Source organism: Sorex araneus, chromosome 4, assembly GCF_027595985.1.
Source record: "Sorex araneus isolate mSorAra2 chromosome 4, mSorAra2.pri, whole genome shotgun sequence".
Classification (NCBI taxonomy): domain Eukaryota; kingdom Metazoa; phylum Chordata; class Mammalia; order Eulipotyphla; family Soricidae; genus Sorex; species Sorex araneus.
Genome location: NC_073305.1, coordinates 98,528,317 through 98,552,153, shown reverse-complemented (window position 1 = coordinate 98,552,153; position 23,837 = coordinate 98,528,317). Strand labels below are relative to the sequence as shown.

The window sequence follows — 23,837 nt, the reverse complement described above, 5'->3', positions numbered from 1 at the left end:
TTGTCCTTCCCAACAATGCCGCATTGGAGGCCCTTTCAGGGACAGGAAAATGAGACCCAGCATGTTACTGGTTTTGGCATATGAATAGACCATGAGGAGTTTGCAAGGCAACTTGGAACAATGACCAAGCTTGCGAGGCTCTCCCATGTGGGCAGGAAACGCTCCCTCCTTAGCTTGCCAGGTTCTCCCAGAGGGAGAAGTAGGCTACAAGGTGTCGCGCGGCTGCAAAAAATAAGTTAATAAGTTAAAATAAAAAATAAGTTATCAAAAATAAGATAGTATGTTCTATCAAAAGCCTGGGCATTGTATTAAGAAGCTGAAGTACAGGTCCTTGTATTCAGTATTTATATTTGTGCAACCTAGCTAGCCCTCCTGTCCTTTGTTGTTCCACATTTCAAAAAAGGAATAAAAACACAACTGGCTGTAAACACTGCACTAAAAGCCTTAACACTGAGGAAATATTTGATTTAGGAGAAATAGTTAAGTTTGAAAGCTTTTCTACTATCTTTACTCCATTATTAAGCTGTAAAGTCCCTAAAAGCAGGAATAGCGTGTGGCATAAAGCAGGCTCTCCCTAGGGGCATACCCATTCCTCTGTAAGAAGGAATCTCCCAAGTTTTCCAAGTAAGCTAACCTGCGAAAAATCATGAAGAGGCTGGCCAAAACACACTCAAATAGAGTTGGTGGTCCGATTACTTTCTTGGTAGATACCAATGAAAAAGCATATATCAAAATTCTCTGAAATGTATTATTGAGGTCAACCTGCTGGTTTGAAATAATGTATTAGATAAATGCACTCCTTGAGACACATGTCAGACACGCTGGTCAACACCAGCTTATGGATATGAGATGTCCACAAAAAGTTTTTTCAAATACTGGTAACATGCAATGACCAGCTATCTCAGACTTTTATAAACATTGCTAAAGAGTAACTGATAGGGGACAGAACTGAAGATTTTTTTAGCATATATGGTGTTTTAACTAAAAGGTGATATTCTTAACTTTGGTCCCAGTTTCTGAATGAAATACATCATCTTGATTTTTCAAAGACTAAACTAGATTCCTTATTCTGGTTAGATGTCTGACTGATACAGTAGGCCTCTGGGTATTTGCTTGAGATGGTCCATTGACTCAATGGACCTTCTCTCTTCTCTCTTCATTAACCCATTCCAATCTCACTGGCTTCCTGCAGTGTGAAGTTAAAAATCTCTCTCTCAATCTTTGTAATTAATGCTTCCCCCAGATTTTTCCAAATATGCACCCTTCTATATTTTATTAATTTATTCATTTAATTTATGTATTAGTTCATTGATCTCATTGATAATAAAATTTTAAATTTGCATCATTGGTCTAAATGCTTACACTTCTGGAAAATATTTGTGCAATTTCTAACAAGATTTTCATTATCATCATTCATTTTGTTTTTGTGAAAATGTTTTGTTTCTGAAGCAGCATCAGCTCTCTTCTCTCTTGAATAGTTCTACTGTGAACAGGACCCATTTTTAACTCTCTGCTTTAGATTTTGGTGAACCCGCCAAAGGCAACTGAACAGGCATAGTAGCACAGTCTGACTCTCAGTCTCTGAAATAACTGAAAGAGCTTGGGGATTTTTATCTACTAAAAATGTTGCAAAGCTTTCCCATACAGAGTAAGATTGTAAATATTTCAATGTCACAACACTGTTGTTGGATAGTAGTTGTAAATAGATTGCAAGCAAATGAGCACGAATGGGTCCCAATAAAACTTTATTTTTAGAATTTGTGGTGAGCCAGATTCAGTCTGAAGAACCACAGTTTTCTGATTCAGATTCTTGTTCCATTGCTCACTCCTCAAAGTCTCCAACAATGTTGGGCAAATAGTAGGCACTCAGTCATAAAAAAATGATTATTTCCTCACAAAATTAATAATGTAGTTATTTGCACTATTTTATTGAAGTATTTTAAAAAGTAAATGAAAATGTACAGAATTTAAGCTCTTTCTTAAATTTTCTATTGGGAGGGGGTCAGTCTTCTGTTTTTAACATATTCCACTGGACAAAAGAACTAGAAACAAAAAACTCCAGGAATTCATCACTCTTTTATTTTTATCTATTAGGAAAACTTAAACCTGTAAAATGTGAATTAGTTCATCTGTGAAAACATGCAATTGTTCTAATAGTATAATCCATTTTAATATCATATTTATTCAGCTGGATTTTAAAACAAATTTGTGTATCATAAGGGAGTCATACAAAACATGATGTAGCTGAAGTCATATACAATATTAGTGATCTCTCTAGTAGAACAAATGTTAAATATTTTTAAATAGAGTTTAAAATGTAAACTGAGAAAGATGAAATTATATCTGGGTGTACTGATCCAAAGGGACTGGAGTGACAGCACAGCCGGTAGGGCGTTTGCCTTACATGCGACCAACCCAGGTTTGATTCCTTTGTCCATTTCAGAGAGCCAGGAAAGCTACCGAGAGTATTCTGCCCGCATGGCAGAGCCTGGCAAACTACCCATGGCATATTTGATATGCCAAAAACAGTAACAACGAGTCTCAAAATGGAGATGTTACTGGTGCCCACTGAAGCAAATCAATGAACAATGGGGACGACAGTGCTATAGTACTACTAGTCCAAAGAATCAGTTTCTCAGATCTTTGAAATAGAGCCTATGTTTTCAATAAGCTGGATGGTGATGTTACAAAGGCCTCTGAACTATTTCATAACATCAAGAAATAAGAGTAGAAAAAAGGAAGGATCCTCATGAAATATTCTAAAACATTTTAAAAATACTATATTATAAATAATTTATTATTGATGTGCTGCTGGGTTTTATAAGCCCCAGTTCAATGACAAAGAGAATCACCTCTCAAATCTTCTCTATAATGCTATCAGAAGTACAAGTATTTGAAGGGGAAATTGAACCTTCCTAATCATGTTCAGGGCTAGAAGGAACAACACATTCAAGGGTGATTTGGTGAGGTCCAGGGGGACCATAGTGGGTTCCGGAGGTGAAACCAGAGTCTGCTACATGTATGGCAAGCACTTTAATTGCTGCCCTTTCTGGCATGCATTTTAACCATTTAAGTATATAGTGGGCTGGAGCGATAGCACAGCTGGTAGGGCATTTGCCTTGCACACGGCTGACCCAGGTTCGATTCCTCCATTTCTCTCGGAGAGCCAGGCAAGTTACCGAGAGTATCTTGCCCATATGGCAGAGCCTGGCAAGCTACTCATGGCATATTCGATATGCCAAAAACAGTAACAACAAGTCTCACAATGGAGACATTACTGGGGCCCGCTCGAGCAGATCGATGAGCAGAGGGATGACAGTGATACAGTGAAGTATACAGTTCAGTATACAGTTCGGTGATCTTAGGTACATGTCATAGCACTCATAGCGCGCGCGCGTGTGTGTGTGTGTGTGTGTGTGTGTGTGTGTGTGTCTGATGCTTGGGAAGGAATCCAGGGCCACATCTATGGCAGGTGTATTGAGAGCAACTAAACCCTGTACTAGTGGGTTTAGTTTTAGAGGATTTTAATGTGCTCATATACTGGGAAATTAACAGTTTACGTATAATATCATAATTAGTTATTAAGATTTTTCTATGTAATAAGCCCTTAAAGGATTTTTAGATGTAATTGTATCTGTAAATATATTTCTCATCATCTCCTTAGGCCATACATTTGCTGTATAAGTGAGGGACCTAAGACTGTGTAGCATTCCCTGCTTCATGAAGCAAGAGCTCACTGAAGAGTCTGCATGATTCCAGAACCTGCTATTGATGACTAGTATTTCTGAAATGATGGAGAACTTAGTTGTTTTGTCTTGTTTTGGGGACACACACAGAGGTACTCAAATGACTCCTGACTCTGGTCAGTGACCACTTCTCATGGTGCTTGGGGGACCATATGCAGTGCTGGAATCAAACTGGTGTCAGTGACCTGCAAGGCAAGCACTTTAACCCCTGCAATAGCTCTCTGGTCCAAAGCTTAACCTTCTAAATTAAAAATATGTGAGAAACTGGCTGGAGTGATAGCACAGCAGTAGGGCGTTCGCTTTGCACGCGGCTAACCTGGGTTCGATTCCTCCACCCTCTCAGAGAGCCCGGCAAGCTACCAAGAGTGTCTCGCCCTCACAGCAGAGCCTGGCAAGCTACCTATGGTGTATTCGATATGTCAGGAACAATAACAACAAGTCTCACAATGGAGAAGTTACTGGTGTCCAATCGAGCAAATCAATGAGCAAGGGGATGACAGTGATAGTGAGGAACTAGATCTCCATCAAATGATGAGAAGTTCCATTGGCAAGGTCTTGTGAGTTATTTTTGTACCACCACTAACACTAATTTAGAAGAGAAAGAGAACCTTCACTTACTACTTGTCATCTAAGGCCAGAAGCTGTAGATGAGGGAAGTGAGGAAATTGAAGGGTTAGTAGGAAAATGAACAAAGGCAATCACAGATTGAGGGGAGGGCTGGGAAAACAGGCAGAGAAGCATCTGCAGCAGTATCAGGTGCTGTCCTTGATAGAACCTATTTTCTTCCACATTGTTTAAACTATTTTGCATATTTGTATTTTATTTCTTTATTAATTTTTTATTTAATTACATATGACTATATTTGATCCAAAGATAATTGAGTTGATTCTTGGTCTGCTATTGGATCATTAAATAGTTGGAAAAACATGATTATTTCAGCAGCAGAATTTGATAATAGGCTTAAGTTAGCACTTGCATCTATCACTTTTTAACACTGTGGCCCTTAACAAGTCATTTTCATGATCCTCAGTGCCCCCGTTGAAAAGTGAAGATAATAATTCTTAACACAGAAAGATGTGAAGAATGGCCAGAATAAAATAGTATTACCACACATATTGTTTTTATTTCTATGTATTGCATCTGCATCATCATTATTGCTATATATAGCACACACAACTGATGTTACAAAAATCTACAGTTTTGAGACTGAATCACCTTTTGCCTTGAAAAAAATTAGGCCTGGCTTTCTTACCTGTCAATCAACTCGAAGCATGAGTGGATACTCAGCCCTAAGGTTAGTTATCCTCAATGACCCTTTCCCGGATCCCTTCAATTGTACCTTGTTTGCTGCCTAGAGACCTAAATCTGTCACAAAGTCATCCTATTTGCTAAGCTCTAGGTGTTTATTTTTCAGAGTAAAATAAAACTTTTGATCTTATAAAAGGAAGGGAGACTGCAGTTTTCACACTTTATTCATTAGTTTCCATTTATCTTTTTCCCACAGTGGAGAGGAAAGTGCTCTTTTCTCTTAGAGAGCTAGATTTTGTTTACAAAATTACTTTCAGCCCCACTGATTATCTTGACCGGAGTATAGATTCCAGAAGAACTGGGAATTAAGTAGTCGGGAATAAAGCAAAGCAGACAGCAGTGAAACACATTGTCTGTAATTTATATAGATAGCAGTTGTCTACATCCTTGGTTTTACTGGTATATATTGCCGATCTAATTCTCTATTTATTTTAATAGTTAATTTTACAGTTGACCTATATAAGCAAACAATTCTCTTAATTATTATAAGGATCTTCCTGGACAGATGCTTTTATGATGCTTAGAGGACCTGGGCCCACTCCCAGGGATACTTGGGCATCCAGGCTAGTGGTGCAGTGCTAGAACCCAAGTATGCAGTGCTAAACATTACCCAGGCCATCCCTGTGGTTCCCAATTACTTGGGGCCTTGAGGATTACACTCAATCAAAGTGGAACACGTTGCAAAGTATGTGCCCTAATCCCTGTACTATCTCCCAGCACTATAAGGTTAAATTTTTTTCAAAACTTAATTGGTAAAACATGAATAAAAGTAATTAATTATGCTGGTGATAAAGCTTTTGTTACAGTTTTAGCCTTCAGTTCAATGTAACCTCACAAGTCCGTGATTTTTTAACTCTATGGGAGAGAAGAGTTTTTAAAATTTCCAATTTGTCCTCGCCACAGAGGCGGGGTGGGGTGGGAGGGAGGGGATTGGGGGGATGGGAGGGATACTGGGTTCATTGGTGGTAGAGAATGGACACTCGTGGAGGGATGGGCTCTCAAACATTGCATGAGGGAAAAACAAGCATGAAAATGTGTGAATCTGTAACTGTACCCTCACTGTGACTCACTAATTAAAAATAAATAAATTTAAATAATTTTAAAAAAATTTTCAATTTGTTGTTGATTAATACTTTTGTGAAATCTAGTAAAACTGAATTAGTCAGAAAAAAATAAGGCCATTCAAAATATAACTAGGTCCCTATGTTTATTACTGAGTCCAGTAGACAAATTTAATTCTCACTCTGCAAAATTAGTTATTTCCATAAAAATATGAAGTGTTCACATTTAAAAATATTATGAAATATCAATTTAATACATTAATATTTAGAAATTCAAAATATTTTTAAGGGGGTGTGTTGCTTTATCTTTTGGTGCAGTCTTCTTGATCTGGGTAACTGTGTAGAATGTTTCCCTTTCATTGCAGTTGCTCTATTTGAATATTCCCATACAAAACCTGAACTCCAAAGCACATTTGTTGACAATGTAATCACTTTTAGTTATATACAGCTCAGAACTAGTCATATTTTCTGGCAAAGAAGCTCAAGAAAAAAGTACTTCCTTATATCACCATCATTGATAATCTCACATATAATGAAAAATATTGCCAAATGAGAATAACCTATGTATTTTTCAAGACATAGCAGATATATTTTTAAGGGCGTTGTTTGGCCTATAACTTTGTATTAGCTAGTTTTAAAAAGGTATGACAAGCAATGAAATCTTTGTCATAAATTCTCTTAATATTTCCCATATTTGACGTTATCTTTCACTAACACATCTTCAAAGTATGGTTTTACATTTGTGTTTTATGTGCTTTTGCTGCATAATTAGAAAGCACACATCTGTAAATAACACACTTTGATTTAATACTATATTGTCAATAACTAAACTTAGCTTATGTATAATCATATTTCCTAAGAAGCTAGTATCAATTCTCTTGCTCTTCATTTCCTCCATAGCCATCGACTAGTAGTATATGTCTATTGAAAAATATATGAAAAAAATTCCATATTTTCCATCAGTTAGAAAGAATTAAACAGAAAAAAATGTAAAATTACGTCTTCATTTTTATTAAAAATGAAAAATTAAAAACTTTACCTGTTTTAATTGATTAAAATAAAAGCATATTAATAAAATCAATAATTTGAAATATTAATAAAATAAATGATTCATTTATTCAGATCTTTGTGGAAATAGCTGGTAGTTTAATTTTTAAATGTCACATGTCACAGGAACTATCAAATTCATGACTTGTAGGCAGCTAGCTCTTTTGGGACTTTCCATAAGAGTTCATGGATATCCCAACTCTTCCATGGCCAGTTCTGTTAGATGAGTTCAGTAATCACATGCTTACATCACAGAGCATATTAAATTGTTCTGAAAGATTCAAAATACATATTTCCTGTTCTTACCCTGATCTGATAGTCCCTTGTTCACTCACTACACTTGAGAGTGTTTTAGTAAGATTGTACCACACCACATTTCCCCTTGCCTCTTTTATGGGAACAACCCTTTTGATGTTCTGTTCCCTTTAAAACCTTAAAAGAGGTGGACAATAGTCTTTGCTTAAGGAAAAACAATCAGAAATTTGGTCATGAGGTGGGGCTAGAGTGATAGCACAGCAGGTAGGGCATTTGCGGTGCATACAGTGGACCGGAGTTTGATTCCCAGCATCTCATAGGGTCCCCGGAGCACCACTAGGAGTAATTCCTGAGTGCATGAGCCAGGAGTAACCCCTGTGCAATGCTGGGTGTGACCCAAAAAGATTTAAAAAAAAAAGAGAGAGAAATTTGGTCATGAGGAAAAGGCAGTTAAGGGAGAATCTATTTTCTATGACTTTATTCATTTTCTAGTACTGTTAGGGACACTAAGGCATCCATTAGAGTCTTGTTGGTTGATGCGTCTCCTTCTAGTTAATCATCAATATTAAATCAGTTTAACTCATTTACTGCCTTTAGAAAGTGGTGATATTGACATTTTATGTAACCATAAAATTAAGATAAGTTAAGATAATTCTCAGTCTTAGACTATTTCCCAACAGTATCTGAATATAATTTTAAAAGCAGTTTGCAAGCTTCAATTTTGAATATGAACACTAACAAGACATTAAGTATTTTTATAGATTTGTTTATCTTTGCAATTGTTTTATTGCTAATTATATATATGCATTGCAAATGAAGGGCAGAGAAGGGAAACAAAAAAATTGTTCATAAAAACTATTAAAGGTAGTTAGACTTAAAATTAAATGGCACAATACAAATTAGTATAGATGTGGAGTACAGAAAAGCTAATTTGGAATGCTTTATTTTAGAAATATGATTTAAAGTTAAAGTCTGACCCCACTAAATGCTGTGGGAAATTTATCAATATTTTCCTGTGGCTTTATTAATGCTTGAAATTATCTAATAAAAGTATATTAAATATACCCATCATGCAATTTTGACAAAATAAAAAAGATAAAAAGTAGTACACTTTTTTCAATATTAAATTAGAACCATAAGTTCTTTTGAATTAGCAATTTTGATGCTAGTACCCTTTTACTTTGAAAAGGTTTTATCTCTATAGCAACAACTTCAAAGAAGTATACCATATTTATCTCTATCAGTTTCCAGTGAAAAAGATTTTAAGTTCAGAGAAAATCAGCAATGTAGACTATGAATATTTAAAGTAATAAAAAGATTTATTGATAAAAGGCATAGACAAGGTTAATATGAAAATCCATTGTCATTTTGTAGTATGGATGTTACACTTAATTAGCATGATTCAGAAAATTTTTATCATTTGAGGAAAATGACAGTGTATATAATATATACAAAGAGATAAAAGGTGAAAATTGCCAAAAGCAATTAAGATAGAAATAATTTAAATTTGGGTTTTTTAAAACTTTGGCATCATTATAACAATAAAATTTACATTATAACAATAAAATTAAGTTTGCTAGGAAGTTATAATTATATTCTAGTGAAACATATTTCTAAAGCAGAATAAATGAATTAAAATAGGTGATAACAGATTTATTCTTCTAAGATAGCACTAGCAGCTAAAAAGGGAAAAGAGGCATAGATTGAAGGGTGAAATGAAATGCCTACATTTTGCCAGCTGCTTGAAGAACCTAGAAAAACTCTTAAATTGCTATCAGAATTTTTTTCTAGGCTGGAGAGATAGTATAGGGACTTAAATGCTTGTCTTGAATGTGGTTTCCTCCAGTTTTATCCCTGGCACCACATGTGGTCCTCCAAGACTCACCAGGAGTGACCCCGAGCAAAGAGCCAGGAGTAAGTCTTGAGTACCTCTGGGTGTGACCCGACTGCCTTCCCCTCAAATAAGTACATAATAATACGTTTTTTCTTCTCCCACTTATAAAAACCAGAAGGTTTGAAACCAATGCTTATTATTTTAACAGAATTTTATGAAATCTATCTTTATTGACTCTATATGTGAAATAAATATATGCAATACCTTGACGCCTATCTGTCTGCTAAGGTAGCCTCCTCTGTCTTTGCAGATGTCCTCAAGGTAAAGATACTAATCCAATTTTACACTTGTGATTGCATTTTTTTCTCTTTTCCCCCAAAGGAATCATTATTAAGTAATCAAGAAAGCAATCCATATTTGATTACTTTTATAATAGGATTAATGTTTATGGTTTTAACAGACAGTTTCCATACCTCACAACCACCAAAGTATTCCAAACCCTCCATCACTGTCCTATGTCACTTCTAGTGAGTCCACCTCCTCATTCCTCCTTACGTCTAGGTAATTCCAGTTTTGTAATCCAAGGCTACGTTGACATTTAATACTATCTGTCCCATTTTATTTTGTTTCTCTATACACCACAGGCAAATGAAAGTATATGTTATTTGCTTTTCTTTCTCTGACTAATTTTACTACCATTCTACTCACTGGTTTTTATCCAAATCGCGTGAGATAGAATTGGTAGGTGTCAAGCTAAGTGAAGTGAGTCAGAAAGTAAAAGCTAAATATTAGACGAGAGGGCTCATATGTGGAGAATAAAGAAACAGAATAAGGATTAGACAATTTTTAACGCGAACAAAAGTTGGTAAGTGATCAATCAAACTTGGAACTGAGGAGTCTAAAGGGAAGGACTGTGTGATAATGTTGGAGGGGTCATGAATAATAGGTGAGAGACTGGTGTAGTAGCACTGCTGTTATTAAAAATGATGACTTCAATTATATCATAAACTACTGTATCTTAATTAAAAATTTTAAGTTGTAGCAAACTGCAAGATTTTATCTTTTCTTTTTATTGCATAATATTCCATCACATATATATAAATAAATATATATCACAATTTATTTATACATTCATTTATTGTTGGACATTTGGGTTGTTTCCATACATGGCTGTGTACTTAGCTGCAATAAATATTATAGTGTGTACATATATTTTTGAATTAATGCTTTTTTTGGAGGGGGGAGAAGTAGGTCCTAAGAAGTGAAATAATCTGGTCATATGGAGGCTCTTATAATCTTTTAGAGAAATCTCCATATTGGTTCAAATGTCCATACTGGTTCTATAAAGGGTGATCCAGATAACATTCTCCCAACAATGAATGAGGAGGGTTCCTTGCCGACTCTGGTTGTTACTTTTTGATATATGGCATTGTCACTACTGTGAGATAGCTCACTGGTATTATGATTTGCATTTTCCAAATAATAAATGATGATTAAAAGTTTTTCATATGACAACTGGCTATCTATATGCCCTCTTTTGTAAACTATCTTTTCATTTGCTTCTTGTTGAGCCATGTGATACTTCTAGATTACTTTGCATAGCTTCCTATTGCTTGAAACTTCTATCATTTTCTATTCATGAACTGTGTCTCAATTTGCAAATATACTCACTAATAACAGAATAATCTCTCCCTGGAACATCATTTGTAACATCATTACAAATGTGGTTCATGTCATCCCTTTTAATACCACAAAAAATCTCTTATTCCTATGACTATTAATGCCTATTACGTTTCCAACACTAATGAATTTGTTTTCAGGATCACCAAAGTTTTTCATCAGATTCCATATTCTCTAAGAGTCCTGAAGCAGTTTCATTCAGCAGATTGCTACTGTCTGTCACAACTTTACTGTTCAATTTCTCTATACTTTTAACTTTCTAAGTCACTACCTTGTCCACTACTATTAATAGGCTGACATTAAATTCAAGGTTATGCCCTCAGTTATTTTCCTTCTATAGTTTCTTCCAGAGCCATCTTACCCATTCTGGTAACTTCAATTATTATCCATAAACTCCTGACTTCCTAATATATTATCTGACCTTTTCTTTATATTCTTACCTAGGTTTTTAGAACCGATGCTTTCCCTGATATTATCAGTAACTCTAATACTTCAAATAAACTCATCTTCTCCAAAAGATTGTTTCCTAGAGTATTTCCTATTTTTGGATAACTGACTGAAGTTGACTGCCATGGAAGAAACACGTGTGAACAATCTGAGCTATTTAACTTTACCCGACCTCATAAGGTCTGAAGTACAGCTTATATGTTTTTTCCCACCTTTTTCAATTTAGACTGAGTCAGAATTGTCTTCCAGCATCTTGATCCTTTGACTTATCTTTCTTACCACTCATGGAATGTGAGGTAAAGTGAAGGATTCTTGTCATTTTTATGCAGCAACTGTCCTTGTGGACACTCAGTTGACATCAACATACATTAACCTTTTCCCATACGCCAGTCTGACCACATTGCTTCAGCAACTACATATGATACATCTGTTGGAGTTGACTAAGATATAATAAGTGGGAGTGCCCAGATGGCTAGACACTAGAAGAAAACTGAGAAGTAAAAATATCTTAGCTAGAATTGACCAATGCCATTCTTTTAACTTTTATCTCAGGGTCTCTGAATTTCTGATTCTATACCATAGGGATACCTAAATAACAAGAATCCTAAAATGCTATCAGTAAATTTTAAAAATACAAAATCAAACATTATTAAGTAAAATAATTGGTGGTGTCTTCACCGGGGCCCCTCGGAGGGAACAGGTTGCCTTTTCCTCCCCGCCCCAAGCAGAGGCTTGACAGTTGAAGACCTCCGGAACCCAGCCACAGTCATGCTCAAGGCCACTCTCCACATGTTCAAATGAGCCTCATACATGAAGGGACTGGCAGAGGAACCCAGGAGTGTGGGACCCGGGGCTGAGATCTCCAAGCCTGCTCGGATTGGGACTGGGCCTTCTCAACCCAGACCCCCCATTTCCCAGTAGCTTGGCAACCACACCCACGAACTTCCCCTGGCACTGTGTAATCCCACCAAAGGCCAACATCTAGAGACTATAAGACCACGCTCCCGGAAGACATCTAATAGCCTTGTTCTCCCGCTTGGAGAAACTGACAAACTACGAAGAGTCTATTGTCCGCATCGGAGAGCCTTGCAAGCTCCCCATGGTGTATTCATATCCCCAATACAGTAAAGATATATACATACCTCTTGGAGAGCTCGGCAAGATACTAAGAGTATCTCACCTGTACAGCAGAGCCTGGCAAGCTACCTGTGGTGTATTCGATATGCCAAAAACAATAATGATAGGTCTCATTCCCCTGACCTTGAAAGATCCTCCAATTGTTGGGAAAGACAAGTAAGGAGAGGCTGCTAAAAATCTTAGGGCTGAGTGTAATAGAGATGTGAACAATGGGATGACAGTGATACAGTGAATTGGTGGTGAAGTCACATGCTTAATAATAAATTGCATGCTATCTGGAACTTAATCAGTTTGGAGTTTTACACCTTTGCTTTGACAAATATATAACAAAATCAAGAAAGTTATTATTCAATTCTTATGCCCTATGTTGATTTCATTTTTAATCACTGATCACTGTATCACTGTATCACTGTCATCCCGTCGATCGTCGATTTGCTCGAGCAGGCCCATTTGTCCTAGCCTTGAAATTTTAGCAGGCTCTCTTTACTCATCCTTCCCAATGGTGCTGCATTAGAGGCTCTTTCAGAGTCATGAGAATAGACCTATCATTGTTACTGTATTTGGCATATGAGTATGCCACGGGAAGCTTGCCAGGCTCTCCTGAAAAATATCCAGTTTAAGAGTTTAAATTCTCTCTCTTTTTTTTTACTTTTTGGGTCACACTCTCAAACCTGTTTGGTGTGTTTAATATTTTACCATATTAATCACTGATATACAGAATAAAGTGATGGAAGTATATAGATGATTTTATATTTACTTATTTATATACACATGTAATTTATACACACAATCCAAAATGCATTTGAAAGGAATTGACTAGATTCAGGCTATGAATGTACAAACCACATTCTGTGATGTTTTAGTTTTTTCCCATAGTGACTCATAGTTCAATTCATTTTTTCAATCATATATTGATAATAAGAGAATTAATTGTAATCATCTCATAGGTAAACAAATTGTAAGCAGATAATCCTCTATGTTGAACTTCTAGAAAGAGAGCAAGTAAGGATATAGCTAGCAATATTAGGGGCTAAAGCAATAACAGAGGTTCCTTAAAATCTTCTAGGGAGTTCACAAAATAGAAATGAAGATATATAGTTGTATATCTCATCTTTTATTCTCTGAATGTGCTATTTGATTTTACACTTAAGATATTTGAGAAAAGTTACATCACTCTTGTAACTTTTCATCACTCTTGTCTGAAAGCCCTTAGATAGCTTCCAATTCCATTTAGAAATGTCAAAGGGGATTGTGGCACTCTTGAAAATCCTCAAGGCAAATCCTTAAGGAAAAATTTTTCAGAAATTTCAAAGGAAGTTAAATGGAAAAAAAAAGATATTATATCATTGTCAGGATGTTCAAAACATAGTCAACAAATACAGGTCACTAGTTGTAGAATGCAAAACCTATACGTAACATGTTATTACAAGATGCATATTTACATTTTACATGAGGACCGAAACACAAAAGATATTTTTATCCCTATGTATACATTCAAACTAGGACCAGAGTTAAGTGATTACTGAAACTGAGTTTAGTTTTTTTTCCTTTTTAGCAAAACAAAGTTTTGGTACAAAGCACCAATCACAGTGTTGGGGAGTGAACAGGATTACAGTCATTACTGAGCATCTTAAACATCATTGTCAATTACAATATATAAATACAAGAAGATTATCTTAGCATACCTTCTGATCTTAATGTGCAAGTAACTACATTACTTCCTACAATTGAAAATCCACCACTAGTCAATATTTTCTCTCTAAGTCCTCTCCCACAAATTTAAGTCCAGGTAAAATAATTAAACTATGATTATAGATAATTGAAGAATTCTAACTGAATTTGAATAATTGGAACTATGAGGTCATTCTACAGCTGTGAAGTTAGTACATGGAATAAAGTATCACAGAGTAAGAAGGAATTTTTAAAATAATATAGAGGAAGTTCTGTTATGTTTATAGACTTGTTCTGTTCTATGAAGCTTCTAATGTACATGGCTAGGGTAGAGGCCACTATTTTGCTTGAAAGTTTACCAAGCCCCATACAAACAAATTAACTTAATAAAAATTTTGTTTAGATGGGTTTTATGGTAGGTGTTCATTTCATAGAAGCAATGATTTTATGATGTTCTTTTTCCTAAAGAAACTGATATATTGTTATTAGAACATAATACATATTATTTGTGCATCTTAGGTAAAACATATAAGCTAGCTCACAAACAATAAGCCCAAATAACACATTTTAAAATGTATATATGATCATCAAAATTTATTTACAAAGTAAATATTAAGGGCTCAGCTAATCCTCATTAATATTCACATGATATTCTCATTTCTGTTTTTTTAAGGAAAAGGAAAATCTACTTTATGTATTTCTTTTTCCTTTATTTATATTTCTAACCAAAATTTTATTAAGGTATTTTAATTTACAATAGTACTAATATTTATGTTCTAGACTTATAATATTACTAACCACATCCACCACCAAAGATGCCAATATTTATTCACCTCTATCCATAGGTCCCTTTCCATCCTCCATATGACAAACTCAGGCTTCCTTGGTTCTGTTTTCAGTATCTCAGTATTTCCATTGGTCATTGTTGACACTCTAGCCTTGTTTATTTACTTACTTTTATATGAAGCTGAATAACTCTTAGCCTCAGAAAGTTCTGACTTTAAAACATGGACAAATAACATAGAGATAAAGTAAGAATTCAGCCAATCCTTAAATAAAATAGGCACAACTGAATGTGGTAAAAATGGTTGTTTTACTTGAAACCTATTTTCTTGGTGAAATTTGACAGTCTCTTTAATCAATCTTACTGCTCTGAAATTACATAACCACTTTCTCTTAAACAAACAGCTTCAGATTACCAGGTTAGGGATGAAAAAAATGGCAATAGTTAACACCTACATCAGGCAAACTCTGTTAAAGAACACTGTGTGGGATAGGGAGTTAGAATTTCCATTGCCCAAATTTGGAAATTATGGTAGAGAAAGGCTGAAGAAGTTGCCAAGACAACACAACTAGTACATGTCAAGCAGGGAGTTAAATTCAAAGAGACTCTTTCCAGAGTTTCCACTGCAACCTCCATTTCTTCCCTACCTTGCTTTACCTTAAACAGCCAGCCAAAATAAAACAAAATCACCTATTCTCCCTTCTGTAGAATTGACTATCAGCTCCCCACATTGTAGAGGAAATCTGACCCAGTATATTTGCTGTCGAGTCTGGGTTGATCCAAAGCTACACATCCTTATGGGATGAGAACTAAGTAGCTTCAGGTTCTCTATGCTGTTTAGAATGCAAGGAATTCTCCACCAGACACAGGCTTCAAAGTCGACTTAAAGCCAATAGTTCACAAGAAAAAGAAAGAGTAAAATCTGCGCAAATATTTTGGAAGGAGGCAATTATAAGGATGTTTATCTTGAGGGCGAAAATAAAATACAAATAAAGAACAGGTATAGGCAGGAAACTAAGACTGAAATCAAGATAAGGAGAACAGTGCAAAGATTTTAAAACAAACTTTTCTTGAGGATTAAAATCAGAAATAACACAGAGTATAAGAGTGAGGTATCGTCTTAGTCCAATCAAGCAAAACTTTTTGGGCAGTAACCAGCGGATCAATGCTTTTTCAACAGCCAACAGCAATTTTTTTTTTAAAATGATCACGGCAGTTTCAAGTTTTAATGTTCAAACTATTAAAACATTAAGATTATTAAGAGATTATATAATTTCTAAATTATATATGTATATTTATATAACATCTTTTTAAAAATCTATATCCTCAAGGAAACTTTCATAAATGCCAGTTTTCCCCCTGAGATTTGTCATGTAAAATGCATGAAAATATCCAGCTATTTAAAATATTCTACTTTTTTCCAAGATACATTTCTGGGCTTCCATCCAATCTTGTCTTTGTCCCTACACCATACCTGCTGCTCCCTCTGCTTCCTCACTCCTTATCCTCATAATCTCTTTACACATTTTCTTATGATTTTTGTCCTTAATGTCCCAACAGAAATTTCTCTCTCCCCAAGCTCCAAATCCAGTCACAACTTCTGCTATCCAACATCACTTCTTCTTTGTTGTAAAATTTCATCCCGTTCGTTGAACCCTTTGTGAATCTTGAAACTCTCTTTGACTTCTTAGAACTACAATGTTCTGATCTAGAATCTAGTTTTCTGTTCTCATTGTGGACTAGCATCCCTGTGGCTTACAGGTAGGAAGTTCTCTGTTGTTCTTGCCTCTTCCTAGTTTCTATTACACTCTGATCTTGGCTTATAGGTCATTATTCAAATAGTATTAAATTATAAGGCAGTATTTCCTCCATCCCTCTCGGAGAGCCCAGCAAGCTACAGAGAGTATCCCGCCCACACGGCAGAGCCTGGCAAACTACCCCTGGCGTACCTGATGTGCCAAAAACAGTAACAAATGACAGTACTCATTCCCCTGACCCTGAAAGAGCCCCCAATACACCATCGGGCTACACTAGCACGTGACAGGGACTAATGGAGACGTTACTGGCACCTGCTTGAGCAAATCAATGAACAATGGGATGACAGTGATACAGTGATTAAATTATAAAAATAGTGTTACTCCAAAAAAAAAGTGAAGATCAGACATTTGCTTGCTAAATGTGTTTCTTGTAGGACTTATAAAAGTAGCAAAGCAAAAACTGCACATACAAATTCAAAGAAGAAAATCAGGTGGTTAAACATTTTAAAAATTAACAAATTGTATCTATTGCCACTTTCTGTGTAGAAGGGATTTTTTTATGATTTAGTGTCTCTATTTGATGGTTTGTTAAAATTTTTATTTCTTATTTAATCTTGATTGGTTTTATGTTTCAGTGATTTCATCCATTTCTTCTATGTTGTCCTATTTGTTTGCATATAACTGTTAATGGCAGAGTCTCTTGCCATTTTTTTAAATAGTCTCTTTGACTTTAAAACCAAGCTCCTGGAAGAGAGCAAAGCAGAATCTCTTGCCCCTGCACCTGGCTGTCTTCACCAGGGAACCCTAGAAGGGGGTGGGTTGAGTTTCTTTCTCCCTCCAAGCAGAGTCCCAGCAGCCAAAGACCTCTGGAACACAGCCACAGCCATGCTCTAGGCCACTCATGAAGGAACCGGCAGAGGAACCCAGGTGTGCGGGACCAGGGGCTAAGATCTCCAAACCTGCTCGGATCGGGACCAGGCTTCTTCTGCCCAGATCCCCCATTTTCCAGTAGCTAGGCGGTCACACCCAGAAATTGCCCCCAATGCTGTGTAATCCCATCAACAGCTAACATCCAGAGACTATAAAACCAAGCTTCCGGAATCAACATCTGATAACCTAGTTCTCCCTCTGGGAGAACCTGGCAAGCTACCAAGAGTTTCCTGCCTGCATGGGAGAGCCTGGCAAGCTCCTTGTGGCGTATTCATGTGCCAAAACCAGTGACAATGATGGGTCTCATTCCCCTGACCCTGAAAGAGCCTCTAATGCGGCACTGTTCGGAAGGACGAGTAAAGAGAAGCTTCTAAAATCTCAGGGCTAGGATGAATGGAGATGTTACTGAGACCGCACGAGAAAATCGACGATCAACAGGATGATGCCGATGATGATGATGATGATGATGATGATGATGACCATCTTGTAAGAGGCATACTAGTACTATATTACACTAACTGTATCTAACTGTATACTTTATAGTCTAGGCGTTAGTAGCCCCCAAAAATAATGAATGAAAGACCTTGTACAAGTAGAAATTCATTTTTCCTGGAAAAAATAATGTTCTAGTTTTGTTTATATAAACACTATACACATAGTTAAGGGGAAAAATAAAAGAAATTTATCAAAATTCTATATGCCAGTAAAAATAAAAGTAGTTATAGCAAGTAACATAATATTGGGATTTTTCAAAGTATGTTTGCATATAATTCTCTGAAACTCACTATAATTTTGAGATACGCATAGAGTAAAAACTATTATCTGACATTGAACAAAACCAATAAGACAATGTTACTGTCACTGTCATCCCGTTGTTTGTTGATTTACTCGAGCGGGCACCAGTAACGTCTCTATTTCTGAGGTTTTAGCAGCCTCTCCTTACTTGTCTTTCTCAACGATTGGAGGCTCTTTCAGGGTCAGGGCAATGAGACCTACCTTTACTAATTTTGGCATATTGAATACGTCACAGGAACTTGCCAGTCTCTGCCCATGTGGGCGCGATATTCTTGGTAGCTTTCTGAGCTCTCCGATAGGTGTGTGTGTGTGTGTGTGTGTGTGTGTATACGTATATATATACATACATACATATATATGTATATATATATATATATTACTCTCTATGATTTGTTGCCTACTGTCTGAACTCCATCAACTATGGTGTGGTAATTATGGAGAATGGGTAGAAAATGTCTTATAATGTGTCACACGGTCCAGAAAGTGGCCTGGAGCGTGGCGGCAGTTGGGTAATGGAGGTCAGCTGCTGGGTCTTGGTCCCTTGGGCCGGGGAGGGTTCTCACCCCACCCGTCCCCCTCTGGGGCATCATAAGTGAAAACAGCTTGTCATGGAGTCCCAATAAGACAATGTATTGGTCTAAAGTTAATTATTTTCCTTTCCTTAGGGACATTGTACTCAGGAGTTAAGTACATAAATCTTGCTTGATATTTTATATTTTATTTCAAAATATTAAGGACAATTAGTTAATTTATTCTTGCTAAGATACCTCCCATCAAAAGATAGAGTTTTACAGAAAATGAATCAAAAATTGAATTAGTAATTTTTGATGATTTTTACTGCAAATATTAATGATTTTTGAAAATAACTGGTATTAACTTTCAGAATGTCTGCACCTACGTATGCATACAAACATATGCAAATACATCAATATAGTTAAAAGAGCTGTGTGCTATATAACTCTTAAGCAGCAAAGAAATTGTAGCACTAAGATTAGCCTAAATGTAAATAAATGGGAATGCACATTTATTGAATTAATTTGCTTCTCTTTCAAATGGCTTATAAAGCAGAATAAATTATTGCGTGTAGGGAAATAGTTATTTGGAAGTGTGGATAATGTCTATAATATCTGCTCTAGTTACCTTCCTTGATAAATATGACATTTGTGAAATAGCAGAAGTAATGATGATGAAAATCTATGCCTAAAGGCTTTGGTAAAATTCTATTACTTTCCTTAGTTTCTGATACTGTTACTCTTGATGAAATGAAAGCAATATAAAATTATGTGAACTATACATATTTATAAATGAAAAATTTGCATAAATTGTGGTTCAACTTTATAATTTGAATTCCAGCATAATTATCATGAAGAATACATAAGATTAATTTATTCTTTAACTTACCTTCTTCTGAAATGCAAGATTTGATAGAGTAGAATTTCTATTTGAAGCATTATTATTATTTAAAAAGCTTCATTTGAATATTTTTTTATTTCAGCTAGTATCTGACAAAGACTCTCATAATTATCTTACAAGCCACATTAAGAAATGTGGATGACAAGTAGATAGAGTTCAAACATATTTGTATATGATTTGATTATCATAACATAAGAATGTCAAAGGTAGATAAGATGGCAGCCTTCACTGGTGGTATATATGGTTGTCAACTCTTCATTCTGTATTATCAACAAATTATAAGATGGTTTTACTTACTAATAATTTATTCTGTGTTTACTTACAATTTAAAAGACATACAGGATAGTTTTATAAAACACCAATATGATATAAAGCTGAAAGCTATTTCACTGGAATTAAAAACAATACAGTAGTATTAAGGACTGGAATCTGGAAGATGAAATATAGCTATAACAAGATTCCATTTTTATCCTATTCAAAAAGGTAACCAAGCATCAAGATGCACGAAAATCTAACTTGGCAAGAGTTTTTATCAAAATTAAAGGGCATACAGTGGTTGTGGTGTGGTATGTGTTTTGAAGGGATATGAAATGGCAACCCTAAAATAGAAATAGCTATGTAAACTAATATTTCTTTGGTACAAAATAAAAACAAAAGAAATGGAATACTGAAGTGAGTTACATTTAAATGTTACATTTTGTACTTAACTACCAAACTCTACCTCAGTTTTGCTTTGAGAAATTCATATCAAGAATTAATGCAGATGCAATTTATGCCTTATTTAGTATGTTTGAATGAAAATCATCATTTTTCCACCAAGATATTAAAATAGGGCTTTTAAAAAGGCACCTTTTCCACCTTTTCAAATAGGTATGGGGCACATTTTTATTAATTATTCCTCCTCACCCCGTTTATAAAAACAAAAGTATGAGAAAAACTATAAGAAACCAATTAGAATATCATTTATAACATCACTATCACTATCATCCTGTTGATCCTCAATTTGCTTGAGCGGGCCCAACAACGTCTCCATTTGTCCCAGCCCTGAGATTTTAGCACCCTCTCTTTACTCGTCCTTCCCAATGATGCCACATTAGAGGAGAATGAGACCCATCATTAATCCTGTATTTGGCATATGAATATGCCATGGGGAGCTCGCCAGGCTCTCTAGTGCAGGCAGAAAAATTCTCGGTAGCTTGCCAGATTCTCCGAGAGGGAGAACTAGGCTATAAGAAGACCTCCGGAACTCAGGCACAGCCATGCTCAAGGCCGAAGACCTCCAGAACCATTTATAATATATTGTATAAAACATTGTGTTTAAAATACTAGTCAAATAGTGAAAATATGGAACCAATATTGTTTTCCGACATAACTTTCTCTCATGATAAGGGTTTATTTTAATGCCAGCACAAAATACTGTTTTGGGGTGATACAGCATAAGTGATGTCAGGATAATATAATGCAAAATTGTGATTTATTTTGTTAATTTATCTGAAACAAACTAATAAAATATAAACAAACAAGCCCCCATCCATGTGTGCTATCATTATGTACTTGAAATTGTTAAGGAGGAAAATCTGTTAAATATTATTACTAAAATATTTTTTAAATCTCTGCTTCAGGGGAAAAATCTCAGACATGAAGCCTTTAATGTAGCCTCACCCATGTTGTCCCATCATTTCCATGCCTACCACCAAGAAAAAATGATAAAAATGGTATATATCTGAGGTATAAAAATTAATAACATTGTATATTAAGTTAAGCTAATTAACATATTCATCATATCACATACTTATAATATTTTGTCTAATAAAATATTTAAAATTAATTCTTTAGCAAACCATAATTATAAAATGTAATTTTCACTATAGTCACTTATTTGAAAAAGTGAGCAGAACCTGACTCCTGATTATTGATGTTGCTAAAAATGGTAGAATTTTCTTTTTAAGGCTAATATTTTATTATATAAATATTTCATTATTTATTTACTCATTTATCAGTCAATGAAAATTAAGGTTGTTTTTATATCTCAGCCATTCTCAATAAAGCTGCAATGAAGAAGGGAGTAAAGACATCTTTTTAAGATAGCGGTTTCCTTTTTAAATGAATATATATATAGAATTGACATTTATAGATCAGATTAGTACTTTTATTTTTTGGAGGAAAATTCTCTACTATTACATTGTCACTAACATTTATCTTTATATCTTTCTGAAAGCCACATGTGACTATGCTATTGATTTTTATTTCCCTGTTTATTAGCAATAGTGAACACTTTTTTTCTGTATTCTATTGGCCATTTATATGTCTTTTTCTGGGAAAAGTTAAAGAATATTATTTGTTTTCTGCTCATTGAAATTTTATTTCTTGCTGCATAAGTTTCTAATAAATTTTGAGTGTCAATGAAGTACAATAATTTAGTTTCTAGGTTTTACTGAGCTTGTAAATAGCAGCTATTAAAAAATATTTGTTGGACAGTGAGAACAGAAATAAATTCAGAAACATGTCCTAAATGTATTAGTTATCAAAGCCAACGTTATGAGAAATATAATTAAATGCTTTGAAATTAACTTTAAAGAGATATACAGTCTTCTAATCCCAATGGATAAATACTAAAGCAATCTCCAAAACACATATTTTAGGCAGTGACTTTCCCCCCTGAATATTCAAATTTTGGTTCAGGTAGATTAGTAAACTTTCATGTAAAGGGGACACTACAATTGTGTATAAAGATGCTCAGAAAAGAGACAAAATATAACTACTCCATAACTAATGTGAAATATCAGAATAGTTCCATTTACTAGGAATTTAAATTATCAAAATTGCTTAAAAACCCAGTTCCTCTGAGCATTATGACAGAGACTTCCTAATTTTTGTAAGAAATAAATAAAACAACAAAGAAGAATTTAGCACTATAAATAGTCTCTAAACGTTAGTCTTATTCAGGAGTGTTTTCTCTTTTAAAATTTTATATAGTTTTTAAATTATTGCTCAAGGAACATGGTTCCAATGGTGTTTAACATTTATGATAGTGATGTACAAAGCAACTGCATACAAACTTGCCCTCAAAATTTGAATTCACTTTAAAATTTTCATGAACTAGCCACTGAAAATAAAAACTGCACACAGGATTTTAACATATGAGCAAAACCATGGATATGATTTATTGCATTCCTTCCAAAACAAATCTTGCCATGTCACCAAAAACCAGTAAGAAAAAAAAATTCTATACTGGAAGGAGTTGGTTTGAAACAAACATGCACAAACACTAACTCAACCATAGGCTTCAACAGAGGCATATTGCCTAAGTACCAGGCATATTTTCAATCTAATCTATTCTTCTCCATGAGTTTTTTTCAAAACCTGTCAGCATATTTGAATATCCATGTCAGAAAAATACCCTAAAATGGGATATTTAATAATATTCAATGAAAGGTAAACCTTGATGTAATACACCATTAAGTCTCAAATACCTAACGGAGTCATTTACTTAAGATAACAGATATGTTACCAAAGCCATCTGATAACATAGTAACTGGGGCTAACAAGTTTAATACTGAAAATGCAAAGGATCTAGAATTAGAATCTCCAAATTCAAGCAGTGACTACATTTTTATTAGCCTCTTGGCATTAGGCATGTCATCTAACTCTTTGATTAAATAATTTTCTGAAGAGAACAAAATTTGTTAATACGGAAGAACGCATAAAATATTTTACATCATTTAAATTGCTTGAAAATATTTTCAAATATTCAATTTAAAAATATTTTCAAATAATAAATTATACTTTTTTAATTTTTAAAAATTTAATAATGACAACAGACCACAAGAAATAAGTGTTCCTTAGCAGAAAAAATATATCCAGAAAAGCTGATCAATTATCACTGTACTGTTTCCTCTTCCTGGGAGGATAACGACTGCATTAATCAGGGAAGGAAGATCATTGTTACTTTCAATTTCAAGTATAATTTAT

The 23,837-nt window shown here is 34.9% G+C and overlaps 1 protein-coding gene across 1 annotated transcript in view; it reads right to left on the bottom strand.

The window, feature by feature from the left end:
- Positions 1–23,837, bottom strand: part of COL19A1 (collagen type XIX alpha 1 chain) — a 383,293-nt gene that overhangs the window by 146,814 nt on the left and 212,642 nt on the right. The window lies entirely within an intron of this gene.